Source organism: Carcharodon carcharias, chromosome 4 (genome assembly GCF_017639515.1).
Source record: "Carcharodon carcharias isolate sCarCar2 chromosome 4, sCarCar2.pri, whole genome shotgun sequence".
In the NCBI taxonomy this organism is placed as follows: domain Eukaryota; kingdom Metazoa; phylum Chordata; class Chondrichthyes; order Lamniformes; family Lamnidae; genus Carcharodon; species Carcharodon carcharias.
In genome coordinates, this window is record NC_054470.1 from 33,000,985 (window position 1) to 33,023,865 (window position 22,881).

General features: G+C 42.9%; 1 protein-coding gene across 1 annotated transcript in view; it reads left to right on the forward strand.

The window, feature by feature from the left end:
* ntrk2a (neurotrophic tyrosine kinase, receptor, type 2a) overlaps positions 1-22,881 on the forward strand; it is a 244,533-nt gene that overhangs the window by 99,201 nt on the left and 122,451 nt on the right. The gene's annotated exons all lie outside the window — the stretch shown is intronic.

Sequence of the window (22,881 nt, forward strand, 5' to 3'; positions counted from 1 at the left end):
GACTTCATCCCGCTGTCGCCGGTATCAACACAGCTGTGGGTGGGCCTGTCTTTGGGTCTCCCGGGGTGGGAGGGGGTGGTTGGGGCCTTCTTCAAAGGCACTCGGTACCTGATCAAGGGACCCAGCATCAGGAAGACGGTTGCTGTTGTGAGCCACTTCCTGCCCTTGCTGTCAAACTCCCTGCACTCCCTACCCCACTACCCCCCAACCCCGTGAAATCACTTCTGCCATTACTTAACTCTGGCCTGGCTCATTCCTCGATCCTGGGGCTCAGGTGGCTGTTATTCCAGTTGCAGCCACCACCTCCCCAGTGACACTGCTGCTGAAAAGAGCTGCTAATCTCTGATGGGCTAGCAGCTCTCAGTAGGCAGGAGCTTCGCCCTGGAGTCCTGGTCTGAAAGAGAAGCCTGCCGGTGGCTTCTCAACTACCTGACTGGCTCGTGGTTTGGTGGGCCTTCCCCAAGTGAGGCAACATGGGTCCATCGCTGGCTCTCCGGCAAGCTGGTGAGACCGCCATTACCTTCACAAGATTCTGCCCGATGTCTTCATTTTGTAGCAATCCACTATGCCAGCTGCTTTTGAGCCACCACAGTAAACCAAAGGTAGGTTACTGGGTGATAAGAGCACTGATGATACCGTTGATGAATGCAGTGCACAACTCACACGCACATCTGCAGCATGCTGGCTATGAAAGCCAGGCTGCCTCATGAAATGTGATGGAGCAGATCATTGGTGTGCTGAAACAACAGGCTGAATTTTCTTCAGACAGCAGAAGTCCCACCACTGGAGCCAACAGCAGAAGGCGACACCATTGCTGATAGTAGCATATTGCCTGCAGAAGCTAATTAACAGGTTGCCTCGGGGAGAGGGCCAGAATCTCAGCCTTTATAAGTTATGGTATTTTCAGGGCTGAATAATGCACAATAGTTTTAAAGAAGAAATAATAGGCCCGATGTTCCTCTGTGCAGTTCCTAGGGAATGCTGAATTCCCGCACGACAGGTCTCAATCTCCCATACGTCGTTATTTAGATTCCCAGGGCTTCCCCAGGTAGATGACTCTATGCTTAATACTTGCCAACAGCAGCCAGAGGGCACTAAGTCTGGTGGCTAACTTGTAATTGTAGGCTTCCCTGGCCTACCACTGCACTGCCACCCCCATTTCCTTGCAATAGGCTCTGTAAGAGGTACAAGCGAGCCATGTTCATGACTTGGCACACTAAGTTGAGTGGTCTGAGACAGGACTGATGCAGTGTAATATGGCTGCTGTGTGCCTTTTCGGCACCTGTTTAAAGATGATGGCAGGGCTAAGGGGGAAGGTGTGACAAGGTGAGTGGAGAGGAATATGGGTTCTGCTATAAGAAAATCACACAGTTGAAATCTTGCACCACTAAGGACAAGATTACATTTATTTATTAAAAATCTATTCAGAGTTATGTTATAAGCTGCTGTGAGTTGGCATTGATATGACTGGAACTAAGCTTGAAGAGTCGGTAATGAAAAGCAGGAGCCACAAACCGAACACTGATTTTCATTCGTGGCAATGTCAACTCCTGTGGGTAGCAATTGGGAAGGGGTTATGGGCTGTGGATGTTTATTGGTTGACATTAAAGGAGAATAAAGACAGTCCCCACTAATATCTAAGATCATGTTGCTTGTACTTGTACAAGTTATCTTGGTTGACAGAATATGCTAATTTTTGTACTACAAATATAGCTGTCAAATTTGATAATTATCACTGATTAGTAACATATTTCACAATGTAGCTTCTTAAAGCTTTTGGGTCTGTGATTTGAAGTAACGAGATCCATAGTGCTTGCAGCTCCAGTTCAGGATTAACTCTAGATCCTCAGGCACAGTTGGGGTAAGCCTGGCCTGGCTGGTTGTGTTGTTCTTTGACTTTGCTTTCAATTATTTCTGACACAGCATAAAATATCATACAATAAAGCAGCTGAGATTCTATGGCTACCTCTCCAAGCCCTGATACCTCTTGTTCCTATGCAATCAGTCGTTCGGTCTATTTTGTTTTTAACCTGGTGAAGGCCAATTGACTTGCATACTACAAGTATTTACTCTTGGCGCTTTGACCATCAACACTCGAAATAGATTTAGAAATACAGCCTTTTCACGTTATTTTAGTACCTTTTTTCAGCCTCCACTGGGTAGGAGTAGGATATTGCTGCTTTGAAAATTGCAGGGGATACAGACCACCTTGTTTCCCCATTTTTGTTCTGGCCTCCACAAGGGCAGTTCAGGCTCCCACCTGTTTCAAGTGGTAGCCTTAATATGATGTACAAATTGGGTCTTGTAACATACTTGGAACGTCAGTGCAATTTTGAGGTACGAATGGGCAGAGGGCGCACTGTTCATGTTCCACCCATTCATATTAGTAGAGTGGGTTAACCAGTGGCCCTTAATGGCCACTCCAAAATTTATGCTATGAATGCTCTTCATAGCACCAAACTAAATTGTACCACTCTGTGTCAGCCCACACATGTCCCATCGATAAAATCAGAAAGAGGTCTGGTCACTGGTACCTTAAAATTGCACTGGGGTCCTTTGTACATTATAGGACACCCCCATCCCAAATCAGGCCGACACCTAGGCCACCCATGTGAAACCCTGAACTGAAATGGTGATAGGTGTTTCAGAGGTAGGAATGGGCAATTGGTTCAGCCCCAGGATTTACAACAGCGTCTACACATTAAAAAAAGTATTTCACTGGGTGTACAGTGCTTTGGTATGCTCTGAGATCATGAAAGGTGCTATATAAATGGCAGTCTTTGTTTTTTCTCAGATTGTAACTGTCGCGTATGCGATGATATCATGGTATGCTTCATATTAATGCAACATTCTGTAATGATTGGGATAATTTATAAATATGTATTCGTCATTGGGGCTTTAAGGGGGCATATTGTCCTTTCTCTGGAACTCTAGATTAAAATTCTGCCCAGACTGACTGAATGAAGGTAGTTGTAATGGTCTTAAGGGAAATTTACATTGCAGTTGCTTCTCCCTAGTTCATGATGATATGAATGCACACCCAAAAATTACACTCATTTGGATTTTTTACTCTGGACCAAAAATACTCTGCTCTGTTAAAAATGGAAAATTTGATGTTAATGCTCTTCTGAGGTTGCTAATTAAAGAACTTCAATAAGGTAAAGTAAGGAACCTCTTCTCAAAGGCAATTAGGGATGTGCAACAAATGTTGGCTTTATCAGAGATGCTCACACCCCATGAAAGAATTTTTAAAAATTTGGTTGGTCTTGAACTTAATGGTGACTGTAGCTGTGTTCATTGGAAGTGATGTTACCCATCCTAATGAGCATAAAAAAAGCTTGTCCCTTTCACAGAAAATAAATTAAAGAATTAAAATGTTTGCTGAAAAAAGAGACATTTTACCAAAGTCTTGCATTCATCAGGACACACGCAAAAAAAAAAAAACAAAAGCATGGGGGACAATAACTCCCTGGTGCATTTTCTTGGGCAACAGTTCAAACAATCAGACCTACTTGCCAATCAATCAGCACCCTTTTCTCATGCAGTATAAATTGTAGCTCCCTTTAAAATTTGGCATTCTTGCATCTCTCTTGATAAGCGCAAGAGGAAAACCTTTGACAGCATATCTCTTTTGTTCAACAATACTCCAGCTCTGTATTACCAAGTGACTAATTAAAGTTACTGTTTATAATTATTCTACACCCAAAGCTGCCAGAGAAGGCGGGTTATTAATTGTTTGTAGTTGTGAGCTATGTATTCCATAATACCACAAAATTCTTACATTCTGTCACTGGGCCTGTTTTTATCTAGTTGTATGACTGTTGAAGGTTAAGCCAATGCTGTTTCTATCTAATTAACTACTTAGTTTTGCCAGAGCCTGGGTCCTCAAGCTAAGTCAGTATTTATCAACAGTAATCAATTGACAGGAAATCTAATTGTTGACATTGGAAAAACCATGCTGGAATCACACCATGCACAGTTACCTAGGCCTCGATATTTACAGAGTGCTGGATGAGGAGCCAAGAAACCCAGAGATCTGAGGAACATGTAGGTCCTGTTGAGTTTAATGACAGCACATTGCTTAAACTTTATCTCTCCATTAGGGGGTCGTAGCTGGGGAGACCAGATAGGAAGAAAGGAGAGATTGCTGGGAGTAAGGAGATCCTGGGTCAGCCAGGAGATCTGAGTGGAGTGCATTGGATGAGCCCTTACCTATTTGATTGTGCAGTTCTCGCCTCCATCTAACTGCCCTGTTTCCTAAGCCCTGAAAAACCTAGCCTTCAGATGTTAATTTTACATGGCTGCTAAAATCTGAGATACATGCACAGCCTCATTAACATATTTAAATTACTGACCTGCTTTTCAAAAGCCAGTGGGACCTCCACAGGAAGAGTCAAGGCACAATTTAGTGACACGGGTGCAATAGAGACAGTGATGGATTTGACTTTTTGTGGCATTATTGGAATAAGGGACAGCATGAGTGCGGTCAGCTCCTCCACATCCTCTCCAGAGCTACTTTGTAATCTCAGACCACCAATATTTCAAGCATGTTGGCATACTGTGGTAATACTGTGGTAAATATTACGGAAAAAATTCTGACTAACTACCCTTCAATTCCTCATCTGAAGTTAAATGTTAAAGAGTTAAGATCAGCTTCATTGAGAAATTAACTGGCAACCTAATCACTCAAAAATATTATCGGAAGAAAGGTTTTGCACTTCCAATATTTGCTTGTGATGTTATAATTTTAACTCTCAGTGGGATACATTTTGACTGCGCGATAGTGTAAACAGGTGACAGTGAGCTGGCAGCCCATTTTACATCTCTTGTGATTTGTATTTCTATTCACTTCAATGGAAATAAAAATTAGGAGAAATTTAAAACGTACAACTGACTCTCTATCCCCTGTTTGCACCATCGTACATTGTCGAGATTACCCAACTATGTCCAATTGATGAATGTAAATTTTAAAGAGGAAGAATAATCAAATTATACAACTCAGAGGAGGACCATTTGGTCTATAGTATCTGGCCTATCCAATTCGTCCCGCTTCTCCATTCCTGCAAATATTTCCACTTCAAGTATGTAGCCAATTCCCTTTCTAACATTATTCTTAAAGCTACTTCTAGCAGCTTTTCAGGCAGAGTGTTCCAGATCACAAGTCCCACATGTCCTCTTTGATTCTTTTAACAACTTAAATCTGTGTCATCTGGCTAACCACCCAACTGCCACTCAATGTCACCTTGTTTCCTCTGTCATACCCCTTCATAATGTGAACACCTTTATCAAATCTCCCTTAACCTGACCTGCTTCAAGGAGAACAACCCCAGTTTCTCTAATCTCTAAATATAAATGAAGTCTTTTTTATCTCTGGTAATATTCTCGTAAATCTCCTCTGCACTCCTGACCCCGGTCTAAGACCTTCACTGTCTCTGTCAAAATCCTGAAAGTCCCTCCCTAACAGCACAGTGGGTATACCTACACCACATGGACTGCAACAGTTCATGAAGGCAGCTCACCACCAACTTCTCAAGGCAATTAGGCATAGGCAATAAATGCTGGCCTAGCCAGTGATGCCCACGCCTCATGAATGAAAAAAAAATCTTGGCCAGGATTTTTACCTCGTTGAGCAGGCGTGGCTGGTGGGCACAGCAGCAGTCATGAAGCCAACTGCCGCCCACGATCGGCCCCTGACATTGATTAGGCTGGCTGGCCAATTAACAGCCAGCCAATGTGAAATGCACGCTGTAGCGCTTAGCACTGCCGGGGTGGGGGCGGGAGGAGGGCGAACACGAAGATTCGCGCAATGTGAGCTCCCTGAGGCACAGAGCTGCCTCAGGGAGCTGAAGATTTAAGAACAGAAAAACTTAAAAATTTACCACTGTTAAAAACATGTCCCCTCATGTAACTCTGTCACAGGAGCAGGGACATGTTATGAATCAAATTTAAAAATGTTATTTAATTTTTAATTGCTGTTGGAAACTTCATCCCGCTCGTGAGTGAGGTTTCCTAAAAAAATCAAAAGGCAGCTTAGCCTTTTTGCCTGCCCACCAATCATAAGGTTGGACAGGCAGCGAAAAAATTTCAGTCAATTATTATTATAATGGCCTTAATAGGCCTGTTAACCGTCGGCAGGCAGACTGCCGACTCCCACGTGCGCCCGCCGACCAAAATATTGCGCGAGAGTGCGATGACATTGGCACACTCGCCTGATGTCATCGCACATCATTTTACGCTTGAGTGGATCGGGCACACGCTCGCCCGCTCAGCGCAAATTTCTGCCCCTTAACATTCTTCCTAAAGCACTGTGGCCAGATTTGGGCACAATGCTCCAAATAAGGACTAATCAATATTTTATAAAGGTTTAGCATAACTTCACTGCATTTGTATCCTATTGCTCTCCTTAAAAAAAACCAAGGGTTCTGTACGCTTTCTATCAGCCTACTCAATTTGTCTTGGCACCTTCAAAGTCTTGTGTACGGAGAGAACCAGATCACTCTGTTCCTTCACTCCTTTTAAAATTGCACCATTTAGTTTATATTGCCTCTTCTCAATCATTCATTAACAGATTTATTACTTGGTACTTTCCCAAATTACTTTTGAAAGCCCATATCAACCATACAATACTCAAAAACCCTCTCTGTTACTTCATCAAAGAACTCAATTAAGTTAGTCAAACACAATTCATCTTGAACAAATCCATGCTGGCTTTCATTTATCAACCCATATTTTTCGAAGTTCCAGTTAATTTTTTCCTAGATTATTGTCTCCAAAAGTTTCTCCACCATCCATGTTAGACTAACAGGTCCATAATTGGCAGTTTTAACCCTCTCATTGTTTTTGAACAAGGATGTAATACTTGCAATCCTCCAGCTCTATCGCACCACTGCTATAAGGAAGATTAAAAGATTGTGGCCTCAGCCTCTGTAATTTCCAACCTTTCTTCCATAGGGACCTAATATACATCCCATCCAGACCGGGTGACTTTTATACTTTTGAGCACTCTTGTCAACTCTTCTAGTACTTCCTCTTTATCTATTTTTATCTTATTCCAATTTATCTATTATCGCCTCCTTAATCGTAACATGAGTAGTATCCTTTTCTTTAGTGAAGACAAATGAAAAGTGTTCATTTAATAATTAACAATGCCCTTTACCTCCACAAGAAGATCTCATTTTTGGTCCCTATTTGCCCCATCTCCCCTTTGACTACCAATTTATTATTTATGAAAGGCCTTTATGTTCCTCATATGTTACATGCTAACCTATTCTCATACATTCTCTTTGCCCCTTATTGCTTGTTTCAATTCTACACTGTAATTGTTATATTCAGTTTGGTTCTCCAATGAATTGTGAACCCAACATCGATCATAGTGCTTTTCTGTTACATTTTAATCTTGATTGATTATATAAATATAGTACAAAACTCTGAGATACCATTTTAAAAGAAATAAAAATCTTGAGCCCTGATATGATAGTAAATTATTTCTCACTAATCAGGCTATGGCACTTTCTGTCAGCTTGTCCTCCATTAAAAGGGCGTTGTTTATTCCTGTGACTTGTTTTTAACTTCTTTTAAGCTCAGTTATTTTTCTGCCGAGAACTAGGGCCAGGTACAAAACACTGCACTTAGCCTTTTTTCAGAGGAAAAACAATTTTCCTTTGCCTTCCCAACCCCACGCCATTTTTGTGTGGCCTTTTTATGTGTCGGGAAGACCTGGCGTGCAAAATGCTCACGTACTCCTCTCCAGGTTGGGGTTGCCATTGCAGTCACCACAGGAAAATGTAATTCCTCCTGCAAATATGTTCCGTGTGGTGGTGTGGGGTTTAGGAAGCACTAAAAAATTCTCCTCAGAGAGGCTGTGACCACTGGGGAAAGCCTGCTGAGGAGTTGGGAACATTCTGACAGGTAAGTGTAAAATATTTTGACACCTTCAAATATCACAATTAAATGCTGTATCGTAATGTAGTTGTGTTTTTAATGCAGTGATTCATCACAGGGATCTGTCCTGCAAAAGGTAGGTTGACCCATACATTAACCATCATGGTATAATTGTTGTCATGCATTACAATACTTTTCCAATTGTCAAGAGTGTAACACTACATTAAAAAATAAAACAAAATGTCCTGTCAGCCACTGCTATCATGTTTTGTGTCATTATTTAAATTGACTGACAATACCAGCTGTTAAAAAAACTCCTGCTTTTGAAAGTTGAAAAAAATCTCTGCACCTGCTCCCCCCCCATTGATCGATAGGCACTCTGTTTTGGAATTGAAATGAGATACTGTTATTTCTGTTTGTTTCAGGCAATGTAGCTGGAAGCTTTTATGACAGCTGAAGCCATTATGAATGTTTGGCTGAGTTTCAAAAGCCAATAATGGCTTCAGCTCAGCAGGTGGTCTATTGGTCCAAGAATGATTAAAATTTTTAAAGACATCTTTTAACAAAATATATATTTGATTTGTTTTTTTTGTTTACAAACCTAATAGGCTCTTAAAGGAGTACATTTTTTTTAACACTGGAGTAGTTTTTTGTTCTTTCCAGTATCAATGAGAGTATGTTTGAATTCAAGGTTTAATTAGATTGTTAGAGGTTTAATTTTTTTCCAATAATTTCAAAATAATTCCCATCACTATTGCATGGTTCATAAGGACTGTACATGGTAGATAATGCATGAGTGGCTATGGAGGATACATGTAGGGTATGGGGGATCTGAGGCGGCATATGTGTGGCATAGAGTGGCATGGAGCTGTGAGGAGGCATGGAATAGCATGGGGGTGGGTGAGGCTTGAGATTTATGGGACCTTTACATGATGTTGGGAGTTAGGCTGCTGTGTTGGAGAACTGAGGCTGGTTTCTAACCAGCCGCCTCCATACCCATATTCCTCACGAACTCCATCATGGCTCACAAAATATACTGCAAACCCAACCCCTGTGTGAAAAGGTAAAAATCCCGTGCAAAGTCATACATAGGTTTGGTGTGAATCTCAGAGGGTGCAAAAGTGTATGGGTTGGGTTTTCCTGAGCCCAGACAAATTCTAGTTTTCATCGAAGTGTTCACATGGTGTCCTTTAAAGCTAAAATTGGCTGCTGTAAAGGCTTGCTGTTCATGAAATTTTCTTTTCTCCTATCTGTCACAACTCACTGGGGATAATGTTCGATAATATCAAGCCCCACTCCTCCCCAAGCACAGACAAATGTGAAAAGTTTGATTAAACCACAAAATTGCCCAATTCTACCTAATTGTTTAATTTAGGTTAACAGAATACAAGCAGCAGCTTTGTAAGCTTAATGGGCAGAATTTTCTGCCTACCGGGTGGGCGGGCACATCCCAATCTCCAGTGGGCGGGGAGCCAATCCCCACCGGAGAAGTGGACCCTGCCGCCATTTTAAGTGGGCGGGCCAATTAAGGCCCACTCAGCGTGACGCCCGTCGGGAAGTGCTATGCGCTCCTTATGTGGGCGGGGGGGTGGATTCCCCAAATGCGAGAGTGCGCGCATGCACACGAAAGAGTGCACATCTCCCTGAGGCTAAGTGCTGCCTCAGGGAGATTGCTGAAAGTTGTACAAACTTTAAAAATAGAAAAAAAAAGAAAATCCTTAACACGACTCCCTCATGTAACACAGTCACATGAGATGGGACATGTTAATAAATTTCACTAAAACTTTATTCAACTTTTTTAAACCCTGCATGAAACCTCATCCCGCCGGTGGATGAGGTTTCATGTTTTATCTATTCCCCGCTGGGGTACTTGGCCTGCCCGCCAACCTTAAGGTTGATGGGCAGGTCCATTAATGATGTTAATTACTTTTTCCATGGCCTCAATAGGCTGTTAACAGATCGGCGGGCACACAGCTGACTCGGCTGAATTCCTGCTGACCTGAAAATGGAAATGACGCAAGGTGACATCATTCCGAGTTCCGTCAAGTTCCACCCGATGTCATCCCGCGTCATTTTATGTGTCAGTGAGCGGGCCTCACTCCCTCTCGCTGACGGAAAATTCTTCCCATGGATTTTAAGGGTGAGATAAAACAATTCAATAGCGCCAATCCGGAATATGGGATTAGATGGGTTGATTTTGATTGATGTCTTCCCAAATTCCTTGCAGTTTGTTGTTAATGACATGAGATGGTCTTCCAGCTTGGAATGATGTCACCTTGCGTCATTTCCATTTTCAGGTTGAAACCTTGCTTTTCAATGTCTCTACTGTTGATTTTCCCCTTTTCCTCTTGACAGGGGGTTCTTCAGGGAGAACAGGTTACAGAGATATGAAGAAAAAGCCAGCTAGCTAGCCTTGTAGTGTTACTGGAATCTTACACTCACAGGAGTGGGAGGTTTTATGTGTGTTCTCTTTGCAGGCTAGGATCTTTCCATTCACACAAACCATTGGTCACCAGATCAGGAACCAATTAAAATGTGTTGCTAGGCAGTTCCGCTTAGATCAGGACCCCTTTCTGGGACCAGTTTTTCTAACCTGGCATACTCTGTTCCAGGAGATAGCAACATTTTATATTCCTCATCTTGTTCCAGTCAACATTTTTTTCAACTGCAGCCATCATAGTTTTAAAAGCCAGAGTCCAATTTTAAGAAAAAAGAATAGAATCTTAACATATCATAAAATAACAATATAAAAAATATAACTCCTCATCATCTTCTATATGTTAAGAAAAATATTTTAATGTGGAAAGAAAATCAATAAGCCTATGTTATGGACAGAGGAGGAGAGATAAACTGAAACCGCCCAATTCCTTTCCCTTCTGGCCATAATCAGTGCAGTCCATTTTTGGAAAGGTAAATGTGCCTATTTCTAAAGCCCCCTTTAGTGTGTGGTCAACTTAAAAAGTGCCAGCAGCAGACTTGCGTGAATTTAAATAAAAAGGATTATTTATTCACACATTCACCCTGAATGATCTAAATGCCACCTCAGTCAGATACCATACACACAAGATAGATGCAATTAAAGAAGATAGTGCACTTCTACAATCTAAACCAAAAGAATAGTTAACAGTTAATGTGTCTTTGTGAGTCCAGTGAAGAAGGAAGATTTTCCCACTCTTATTGTAGATCAGTTAAGTTCAGATGGCTGGGAGTCAGATATCAGGTTTACTTACAAGAGAAGAATGTTCAGAAGGTCATGCAGTCAGGCACTCATGGCTGTTGTGTTAGAAGGTCCATTTCCTTTACAAGTGAACTTGGAGTTTTGGAATCAGACTGGAGACTTTTATAAAACTTTTAAGCCCCTCGGTTCTTTAAAGGCAAAGGTGGCACAGCATTTTTCTGCAGCTGTTGTCTGGTTTGAGAAATTCTGCAGATTGCCCTCAGGTCGCTTCTGGGTTTGTGGATAAGAGGATTTCAGTATCAGAAAACCAGTTTCAGTCTAATGGTTAACGGCCGTTGAAATAGAATAGAAAGTAGGTGGTGGTCTTTCACACTTAACTTGTGGATAACTTGTCAGTTTTCCTTTGTTACACTGCAAACCTGGAGACATGGGCCAGAATTTTATGTCCCAGGGGCGGGCACACATCTGACCCATCCAGCCACGAATGACATCGTGAGATGACATCGGGCATGTGTCCTGACATCATCACTGACTCGCACGATATCTTGCTCAGTGGGCATGTGTGGCAGTCGGAAGCCACCTGCCAATAATTAAGCGAGCAATTAAACTCATTACGGAGGCAATTACAAATGATTTTTCATGAACTATCCACTTTTACGGTTGGCTGACGGGCCAATCGGCCAGCGGCCTTTACATCTTTGCTCAAACCTCAACCCTGGGCAGGATGAAATCTGCATGGGGAAATAAATAGAAATATTGTGGCACTGGTTTTTTATGAGGTATGCTTTCAGGTGCTTGATTGTGCTTCATGGACATATTTTGCAGCATTTTTGTTTTGTTTATTCTGTGGAGATCTGCAGCTCCCTGAGGCAGCTATCTGCCTTCAGAGAGCTGAGTAGAAGCACTCACCAGCACCCGCAGTGACGTCAGCGACTGTCCTCTTCTCGCCCCAACCAGCAATGCCTTTCTCAGCGTGTGGTTCAAGCTGGTTGGCCGTTAATTGGCTAGCCAGTGTGAAATCACGTTTGGCACCTGATCACAGTTGGGGGCCCGCTTCCCAAATGCTCCCGGGCCCACTGATGATGTGTGCCCAACAATCGAAAAATTCAGGCCATGGAGTCAAGGAATCCATTCACTCTACGTTTTGGAGTAAACTTCAAACAATGGCATGAGTTCCGCAAATGACTGCTGTCTTGGGGGAAATGCCCACCCAGTATGATTCAAATCAGAACTTTCTGGAAGCTTGATAGCCTGGGTTAAAGTTGTAAAAGTCACCTGACCCCCTGGCAGCCATCTTAATACTTCATCAGTGTCCATTCTTAAATAAATAAAGGCAATTCCAGAACCTTCCATATAATCCCAGTCCAAGTTTAAGGTTATGAATATGACATGCCTTTTACTGGGCATGAGAACCTGCAAAGGGATGAATTTCTGTCCTTTACAATCAAATCCAGACATCACAAGTGAGGACAGGATCAGGATTGGTTTTGAATTCTTTACCTTCTAATTCTCACTGTTATGATTTACCAAAGAATTAATCACCGCTTGGGTGGGGTAGCAGAGGAGCCATTTATTGGCACCCTAGTTAAGTGACAACGCCTTATGAATGGGGAGGCAGCAAGAGAATTGGTGAGAATAAAATGAAAGTAAAAATATAATTGGATAACTTTTCCAGTAGCCTTTCCCTCTTCCACTCGGCAGGCGTCGTTTAGGATGTTATATTTTCAACATGTTCTGGCTTTCATTTGATTGCCGGTAGCCATACATTACTGTTCCATCCATCAATCTGTGATAACATATGGGGACCATGACCTGTGATTGCCTTTTTGCACAAATATCTATCAAATGGAGCCCACTGACAGTTTTACAGCTAGTGAACAATTTCATAAGCTTCAGTTCACTTTAAGTACATTCTTGTTAAAGTGGAAGGTGAATAATTAAAGTGACAGTATCCTATTTTGACAGCATAACTGGGCTAGGATATAAAGCTACAGTGGAATTTAGGGTGAGAAATCAGATTTGATTCTGCCCAATGTTTGGTTTGTACACGTGCCCTTAGGGCTCCAAGATGGCGTTCGCTACACGCACGCGTTTTTGAGGTGAAGCGTGCTGAAAGGCACATTGGTTAGGGCGTTAGAACCCACACGCTGTGAATGTCTGCTGAAAGTATGCAGAGGAGACAGATCATGGCGCCAATCTGCTTACAGCACTGATTTGATGCCAGTGGTGCCATTTTGGAGCTCAACTCTCAGCAACTGCTGCTGCCACACTGTACAGCTTAGCCTTAACTGGTGCCTCCCCATTGATGCATCCAGCCAATCAACAGCATGGTCAACATTGACTGGATGCTGAAATCATTGAAGTGAACAGGCAGCATGAATTTAGCATCCTTGGTATTTAAATGGTTTTAGTTTTCAAAATTATGGATACTTTTGGGGAAACAAAACTTTCTAATTCCCACAACGACATAAAAATGTTTATATGACGTGGTTCCTCTCTGAACTATCAGTCAGACGTAGTGATGCAGTTCGGCTACGAGGTGAAAGAGTCACTGTCACCACACTTTTCTAGCTCAATCTTCTTGTGTGTGGTTTTTCCTTACAGTGGAATAATACTGTTCTGTCATAGCACTCCTCTTATTTGGCTCTAAACCATCACTTTCAGTGATCAAAAAACAATTGTGTTTGTATAATTTAGGAGAAGCTTAACCTTTTCTTCCACATGGTCTCATTTAAAGACAAATACCCTTTTATGGCTAAAAATAGTTTTATGTTGGTGGTGGGTTGGGATGGGCATGGGTTAAAGTTTATAAATTTAACTATCGACACCTGTGTATCACAATGAATGTTATTACCGTGGAATGATGCTGTGTATTATTAACTTATAAGTACGCAACGTTTTTAGGCACAATCACTTGATCAATTATTTTACAAGGGAAATTATATTATAAAAATAAATGCACTTTGAATTAGCAAAGTAATGTCATATCAATATGCTAAGTGCTTATACACCATCTTGGCACTGCATCATATCAAGGTTCACAATTGTGCGCACCATCTCCAGTACGACATTGGTGCTGAATGGCATTTTAACTTCAGGAAATCAGCATGTTGGGGTGGAACCTGTTCATAATCAGGGTCCTTCCCATCATCTATTGGTTCTGAGTAGGTCTGGGGTCTTCCTGCAATGTATGCGTCAATGCTGCTTGAAGCTTATTACAATAACGAGCAGTTCCATCCGCAGTGTGTTGGGGAAGTCTGGCCAAAATCTTCGTTTTTACTTTTCATGACTGGCACCATTCTTTATTTTTCTCTCTACTTTCTAAAAATTCAATTTTAAATTCTGTAACTTGAGACGCCAGATCAAGATAAGGTCAGATCTTCTCACACTCCTGAAATTTTCTTTGAGCTAAATTTTCCTTGTATGTCTCATAAGAAGACTAAAATAGGATTTGAAATAGGTACTTTACAGTGATTATTTTTCTCTCAGTTTTAAACTGGTTATTTTGAAGTTATGAAAATACCGATGTATCTTGAAATGTAGAAAGTGCACATATTAGGGCTACTTCCACAATCTCACTTTTGCAGCTGGAAGCCAGAATTGGCCTTGCAATTCTTTCAGGGGTTATGTTGATAAAGTGAATCAGTTGTACGTACTGGAAAGGTGTTTTTTTTATTCAGTCATGGGATATGGGCTTCGCTGGCTGGGCCAGCATTTATTGCCTATCCTTAATTGCCCTAGAGAAGGTGGTGGTGAGCTGCCTTCTTGAACCGCTGCAGTCCATATGGTGTAGGTACACTCAAAGTGCTGTTAGGGAAGGAGTTCCAGGATTTTGACCCAGCAACATTGAAGGAACGGCGATATATTTCCAAGTCAGGATGATGAGTGACTTGGAGGGGAACTTCCAGGTGGTGGTGTTCCCATCTATCTGCTGCCCTTGTCCTTCTAGATGGTAGTGGCTGTGGGTTTGGAAGGTGCTGTCTAAGGAGCCTTCATGAATTCCTGCAGTGCATCTTGTGGATGGTGCACACTGCTACTACTGTGCATTGGTGGTGGAGGGAGTGAAGGTTTGTGGATGTGATGCCAATCAAGCGGGCTGCTTTGTCCTGGATGGTGTCCAGCTTCTTGAGTGTCATTGGAGCTGCACTCATCCAGGCAGGTGGGGAGTATTCCATCACACTCCTGACTTGTACCCTGTAGATGGTGGACAGGCTTTGGGGAGTCAGGAGGTGAGCTACTTGTCCATTACCATTACCAATTAATGTTCCTGAGATGAAGAAGGGGAGAACTAACACCTGATCTGTTGTCAGGGACCACTGCTAGAAAGGCATACATGATGTTAGGAGGGCACAGGCAGAGTAAGATAACATGTTGATACTTCGCCTAGGATTGTGTGTGAGGGAGAGTTAGTTGGGGAAGGTGCTAGTGGGCTGCTGGCCTTTGGCAGCTGCAGCGTATAGGACCGTGTGGAGAGGAGGACAAACACTGGACTGTAGAGAAATGGGGAGAGACAGGGAAAATGTTCTTGGAAGCAGGTAAAATGTGAAGCAACATTTTGGGAAAGAAAATCAATACTGGGTGTAATGAGTGATTGTTCATTCTGACTTTGACAATTAAGTAACCCTATTTAATCAGAATGACACAGCACTTACACACTCTTTCAGAAATTAGCATTTGATTTAAGTTAGAAATTCCTGGTAATCAATGTAATACATTTTTGGTAAACTATTATTAATGCATTTTCAAAATTGCTTTCTGCTAAATGCCATTAAATTCTTTGAGACCAGCTGTTTGCTAAATAGCTGCCTTTATAACCATTAAAATTCAAAAATAACCTTTGATGAATCCCTCAATAACACAGAGACAACATTTCCCTGGCTGAAGGCTTCAGAGATGTGTTGCTATGCGGAACAGAGTTTTACAACTTGGGATTCAAGGTGGGCAGCAGCGGACAGACAGAGTCAAAAGGCACTTGTAATTTGGAGTATTTGCCCCTGGTGGTATTATTGTGCTCCAGGTACCTGATCAGTTGCTTCCGAGGTTGTAAGCGTGATCACTGCTGGATATCCAGGGGTGTCAGTTGCATCCCAGCAGAATGTCAGGACACAGAAGACCACCACCACCTACTAAAATGCTGACTCTCAAACTATTGGCATCATCTTGAACAGAACACCAGAATACTTTTTCAAAAAAACTAGCATCAAATAAATTTTGAAAACTATGTTACTGCTGAAAATCTGCTTCTAACCATAAGCACCACCCTCCCAGGGAGGCAGGCATCTGGAGAAATGCCTATACCAGTTGCATTTGATCCAAAATTGCTCTGCTGGCCCAGGCAAATATAGACCCATTGCTATGACTTGCTTGTCTGATAACTGGAAACGCTGTTGCAGAAAATGGGGAGTAAGTGAAGATATTAGGCGGAATCGTCCCAGATTTGCACTAAGTGTGGTAGCAGGCGGGAAAAAGGACGTATTACCCGCCTGGCACAATAGTGGCTTTTAACGCCATATCATCCCATTCCCACCTCATTAATTATGCATTCCTAGGAAACATGCCATTTCGATGGTGGGTGGACTCCTATTCACTCGCCAAGCCCTCGCCTCACCGCTTCATCACGCTGGGCACCACATTTAAAGTGCAGCCGCATGCACACCTCTCAGTACTTCCAGCCCAGGACTGCTGCAAAAGAGACATGGCTTTAAAAGGCAAGAAGATTGCAGCCTCCTGGTTTAGTAACTTGTCCTCCGAGCACCTTTTGGGGCTGTGGAGGTGCACCATGATATCCTCTACCCTGCTCTGTTCATAGGAGGGGCAGCAACATTTCCACTCCAGCTTGGTAGGTGATGGCAGTGGTGATCAGTGCTAATGCTGCACAGAAGAGGTTGGCCATCCAATGCAGGTAGAGCATGAATGATCTCATCTGTGTTGCCAGGGTAAGGCAACCATCTCATCACTCTAAACTCACACACTCACAAGGCCATCACACATTCATTGGCATCTCACTGACTGCCAGCTCAATGGACATCACCACTCACTGTCACACACCCTCACATCTCCAACTGATCTCCTCTGGAGACTGCCTTCTCACCCCTTACCATCCTGAGGCCACTTGTACAGATCAACATGTGCCCCCACACACGCCCTGGGATATCCTCCTTCCCCAGTACAGCGCTTACCCTGCAGCCTTTTTCCTTGCCTGTGGCCACTACTCCCCCTTCCCCATGCAAGCCCGAGCCCTGCAGCTGTTGAAAAGCCTCCCCCTCCTTATGGTTGGTCTGGTAGGTAGGGACCTGCCCGGGAGCCTTCCTAAAAGTGTTATCTGCGAAGCCTGGCCCTGATGACTGCGAGTGCTGCCCAAAGCAAGGTAGGCAAACAAACTTTGAAGTCCTGAGCAAAGTGCAGCTCGCCAAGTGCATGTTACTTATGTACAGTTGTGAAACACATCAGCGTCCAATCACATCGACATGCCCGCATGATCCAGCGTTGGGGGATGATGCCAGCAAGCTGGGCTTATAATGATATGCGGATGTAGCGCCTCGAGATCCAATGGTGGGAAACGCAGCCCAGCATTGACAGACAGAATGGACGATCGCAAACTGGTTTCACAGTGTCGTGAAACCGATTTTTGGCCTTCTCGCCATATTGTCCACTCACATTGCCAAACACACCTGACGCCAGCGGGCACAGAAAATTCCGCCCATAGAAACTGTCAGTACTCATGACAAATGTCACATTTTTAGTTCTCAGTCAAGCTGGACTTAAAATAAAGAAAATTGTATCATTGTCCCAAAAAGTCCTTTTTACGTTAGTTTTGGTTATAAATTTACGAGTGATGATTTAACTGGGATAATGATCCAGAATACTTGTGTACAAAAAGATTGCATCTTGATCGACTAGAAAATAACAATTTAATGTTTCCTGTTTTTTAGTAACTTTAGCAGAAAACTAAACATGCTTTTAAAAATATTACTATCAACAGAAGTGTCTATGTCAGCTTAAAGCAGTTGGTATCTGCAAGGTCTTGAAATTTCTCACTTATGGTTCACATAAACATAGGGCTGGATTTTATGCTCTCTCGCTGATAGGTGTGAAAGCGAGGGGACATGTAAAATCAAGTGGCGCTATGCTGACTGACTACCCGTCTGCCCCTGACCCCTCCACAATTATAAGTGTGGTGGGGGATCTGTTTGGCAGCTCACCCGCCTTTGGGTCAACTAAGGCTCTGAAGTAGCAATTTAGGCTCATGCCATATATGAAGTACGACAGCTTTAATTGCTTGGGCTGGTGGTGGGAAAAGGGATGGGGAGCTCCTATATAGGTCCCCTGGATCCATCAGAGGTGCTGCCCCAAGGTTGTTCCACACCTCCCTTTTACGTTCCACCACCCCCGTCCAGCCCAGCTTGTCAATCTTGACCCTCAAGCCCCCTTATCCCCTTTTTTGGGGCTCCTAGCCTGGGCCTGGCAATCGACCTTCCCAGTCCTTAACTCACGTCTGGTTCCTGGCTCTTCAGTGTCTGGGACTGGATGCAGTCACAGGAGTGGCCACCACTCCTGTGGTGTGGCTGGGGCTGTAGAGCTGCTGGCCATCCAATTGGCTTCTCACATCATTAAATGGAGGCAGGTCAGCCATTCAGTGTGGGGCTGGGCTCCCACCAGGCTTTTTAGCCAGGAGACAGGGACCACAGAGGCCTGTTAAACCCAGTTAATAAATTTACTGCACAGAAGGTGACCATTTGGCCCATCGTAACCATGTCAAGTGCAAAAGAGCTATCCAACTTAATACCACCTTACAGCTCTTGTTCTGTAGCCCTGGAGGTTATGGCATCTCAAGTGCATTTCCAAGTATTTTTTAAATGTGCTGAGGATTTCTGCCTCTATCACCCTGTTAGGCAGTGAATTCTAGACTCCCAACATCCTTTGGGTGAAAAAAAAATGCTCTCCCTATTCCTTCTAATAATTACTTTAAAATCATTTTCTGTGGTTATTGACCTCTCTGCTAATGGAATAAACCCTGCCAATCCATTCTATCTAGGCCCTTCATAATTATACACACCACAATTAAATCTTCCCTTGGCCTCCCCTGTTCCAAAGAAAACAAACCCAACCTATCCAATCTATCCTCATAGCTAAAATTCCCCACTCCTGGCACACCTTTGTAAATTTATGCTGAACCCTCTCAAATGCGGTCATATCCTTCCTATAATGCAGTGACTAGAACTGTCAGGGTATGCGAGCTGTTGTTTAACTAGTGTTTTATATAGTTCCAGCATAGTCTCACAGCTCTCCTATTCTAGGCCTTGGCCAATAAAAGAAAGTAATCCAGATACTTTCTTGACCATCTTTTCCATCCATACTGCTGCCTTCAGGGATCTGTGGACATGCACGCCAAGATCAGTTCCTCTACACTTCTCAGAATCCTACCATTTATTGTATATTCCTTTGTCTTCACCAAACTCATTACCTACAGTTCTCAGGAGTGAATTCCATTTGCCATTTTCTGCCCATCTGTCCAGCCCATTGATATTTTCTTGCATTTACAGCTTTCTTCCTGACTATCAGCCAATTTTAGTATCATCTGCAAATTCGTTAATCATGCCCCCTACATTTAAATTTAATTAATATAAACCATGAACAGCAAGAGACCCAGTGGTGAGCCCTGTGGAACCCCACTGGAAGCAGACTTCAAGCGACACCTGTCAACCTTTATCCTTTGCTTCTGAGCCAAATTTGGATCCAACTTGTCACTTTCCCTTAGATCCCATGGGGGAGAATTTTCTCCCTGTTGGGTAGGCTGGTCGGGAGCGTGTGCGGGTGGGCGTGGAGCCGATTGCCACCTGTGATCGGCTGCGTGCCGCCATTTTGTGTGGGTGGGCCAATTAAGGCCCACCCAGCATGACACGCACTCGAAAGCACTCAAAGCTACCTGTGAGGGCGGGGGCAAGAGAGAGACAGAGTCACATGTGCGCGAAAGAGAGCTGAATTCTCCCTGCGGCATGGAGCTGCCTCAGGGAGATTAATTTCATAATATGAACTTTGAATAAAGAACCTAAATAATCATTTACACGTGTCTCCTCATATGACAGTGTCACATGAGCTGGGACATGTTTTTCAAATGTTCCAGAGATATTTATTAATATTATAAACCCTTCATGAAACCTCATCCCGCCCGTGGATGAGATTTCATGAAAAATGCGAAGGCCACTTGGGCTCTTCGCCTGCCCGTCAACCTTAAGGTTGGACAAGCAGCTTTCTCAATTGTCTTAATTGTTTGATTAATGGCCTTAACAGGCCTTTGACAATTTGGCAAGCACCTGCTGAAGGGAAGGTCAGAATGATGCGCAGTGAGGTCGGGATGCATGCCTGATGACACTGTGTGTCATTTTACGCATTGGGTAGCCGAACAGAAGATTCTGCCCATGGTCTTTTAATTTTCTGACCAGTCTGCCATATGCAGACACATCAAATGTGCTAACGTCATCAAATCTCCTCGTTACGTCCTCAAAAGTTTCAATCAAGTTAGTCAGCTAGGACCTTCCCTCAAATCTGTGCTGACTCTCCTTGATTAATTTGTGCCTTTCTAAATGACAATTTATACTGTCTCAGAATTTTTCCAATAACTTGCTCACAACCAAGGTTGGGCTGACTAGCCTATAATCATTCAATCTATCCCTTCCTTCTTAGACAACAGTACAATGTTTGCAGTCCTCTAGTGTTCCAGTACCACACTTATAGCTAGAGAGGATTTGAAAATGATGGTCTCTGCTATTTCTTCCTTTGCTTCCTTCAGCATCCACAATTCATCAGAGCCTGGTGATTTATTCACTTTCAAGGATGCTAAACACATTAATATTTCCACCCTCACTATGTTTATCACATTCAATATTACACACTCCTGCTCTTCTTTAACTATAATATCTGCTATGTCCTTCTCTCATGAAAACAGATGCAAAGTATTCATTAAGAACCATGGCCACACCTTCCATCTCCATTACCTTCCTCTAGTTACTTTACAAGTTACAGTCTCATTGGTCCAATTCTTTCATTAGTTATTCCTTTGCTCTTTGTGTATTTATAAAATCTTTGGATTTTCCTTAATTTTACTTAACAATGTTTTCTTCATGCTCACTCTTTGCTCTCCTAACTTCCTCTTTAATTTTGCTCCTGTACTTTCTATACTCGTCTAGGCTTGCTGCAATACAGAGCCATTGGCATCTGCCGGCGACTTTGTCTTTTTGCCTCATCCTACTCTGTTTGCTCTTTGACATCCCGAGGAGTTTAGATTTGTGAGGCCTACCCTTTTTCTTTGTGGGAACATATTGTTCTCAGCATATTTGAACCCTCTTTATCTCCTCCTTGCATGCCGCTCACTGCTCACTCACTTCCAGCCCATTTTTGCCAAATCACATCACAGCTTCGTAAAGTCAGCCTTTCTCTAGTTAAAATTGTACTCTTGGACTTTCTTTATCCTTTCCCATAACTACTCTAAATCCAACTGAATTATGATAATTACCACTAAGATACTCTCTCACTTTTACACCTTGCACCTGCCCAGATTAATTCCCTAAAGTCCAGAACTGCCCCAGCTCTTGTTTGTCTTGCTATATACTGTCTAAAAAAAATCTCTTGAATGCTTTTTAATAATTCTGCATTCTCTATACCCTTTACACTTAATTTATTCCAGTTAATATGAAGATGGTTGAAAGCCTCTACCATTATAGCCCTATTGTTTCTGCACTTCCCAGCAATTTGCTGATATATTTACTCTTCTAGCTCCTTCTGACACTTTAGGAGTCTATAGTATTCTCCCAGCAGTGTGATTGCCCATTTTTCTTCCCCAGTTCAACACATATGGCCTCATTTGATTCCCTTTCATGAATACAAGCCCTCCTCACTGCTGTAATTGTTTATTTGACCAATATTGTGACCTCTTCTCCTCCTTTATTATCCCCTTTTCTATCCTGTATGAAAATCCTGTAACCAGGGACAGAATATTATGCTCAGCGTGCGGGCACACACCCAACATGCCCGAGTGTAAAATGACGTGCGGTGACATCAGGCGAGCGTCCAATGTCATTGCGCAGTCTCGAGTTATTTCGTTCAGTGGGCACACGCCAGAGTCAACCGTGTGCCCGCCAACAATTTAAAGGCCTATTAAGGCCATTAAGAAGCTAATTAAATTCAAATTTACGCTGCCTGTCCAGCCTTATGGTTGGCTGGCAGACGAAAAGGCCAAGTGGCCTTTATGTTTTTTAGGAAACCTCAACCACGGACGGGATGAGGCTTCCTAAAGCAAACTTATCTGTGACCTCAGCTCATCTGCCTTATTCATTGAACTGTCATTGAAGTCTATATCACTAATCATTGAATAACTCCCTCATTGTCTGTTTTCTAGCCTTTGTTTTCTTGACCTTATATGTTTATGAATTTCCTGCCTTTTACTCCCAGCTTTGGCTGTCTTCTTTCTAAATCTGTACTCATGTTCCCATTCCCCCACCAAGCTAGCTTAAACTCTTCCTGCGAAGATATTGGTGCTGAAGTGCAACCCATCTGGCATGTAAACATCCCACCTGCCCCAAAACTGGCCCCAATGCCCTAGGAATCTATAGCCATCCTGCCAACCACACACATTCAGCTGCACTATCTCCTATTCCTGCATGCACTACGCATAGCATCAGGAATAACCTAGAGATGACTAACTTTGAGGCTTGCTTTCTAATTTCTTTCCTAGCTTCCTAAAATCTGCCTACAGGACATCATCCCTCACTCTACCTATGACATTGGAACAATTTTAGCCATGACAGCTGGCTGTTCACCCATCC